The sequence below is a fragment of the Haliaeetus leucocephalus genome, unplaced genomic scaffold (genome assembly GCF_000737465.1).
Source record: "Haliaeetus leucocephalus isolate CR32 unplaced genomic scaffold, Haliaeetus_leucocephalus-4.0 Scaffold228, whole genome shotgun sequence".
NCBI lineage: Eukaryota > Metazoa > Chordata > Aves > Accipitriformes > Accipitridae > Haliaeetus > Haliaeetus leucocephalus.
Window position 1 is genome coordinate 9,382,181 of NW_010972664.1, and position 334 is coordinate 9,382,514.

Genomic DNA, 334 nt, shown 5'->3' on the forward strand with positions numbered 1-334 from the left:
CCATGTTCAAGAATTTTTCACTTCAGTGGACCCCCCCCAACACCACAAACAACAAAAAAACCCCCAACTAAAAAACCCCCACCCAAACCCCATTTTCCACTATAAAAATTTACTTGCATCACATTGAAATGAGACTTAAACCTTCAAAGAAAGGTCCTACATATCCTGTTAGAAGGTAAGCTTAAGGGAAATAAAATTAAAGTTTTAATTTATGAATACAAGGCTTGATACCATACTTCTAACAGTGGAATTCATGAGATTCTCCCCTTCCTATCCCCCTCTTTTAAAAACATATCTTTGTAAATGAACACAAGTTACCATAAGGGGAAACTGG

The 334-nt window shown here is 36.5% G+C and overlaps 1 protein-coding gene across 1 annotated transcript in view; it reads right to left on the reverse strand.

The window, feature by feature from the left end:
• Positions 1-334, reverse strand: part of EPHA6 (EPH receptor A6) — a 531,573-nt gene that overhangs the window by 52,571 nt on the left and 478,668 nt on the right. The window lies entirely within an intron of this gene.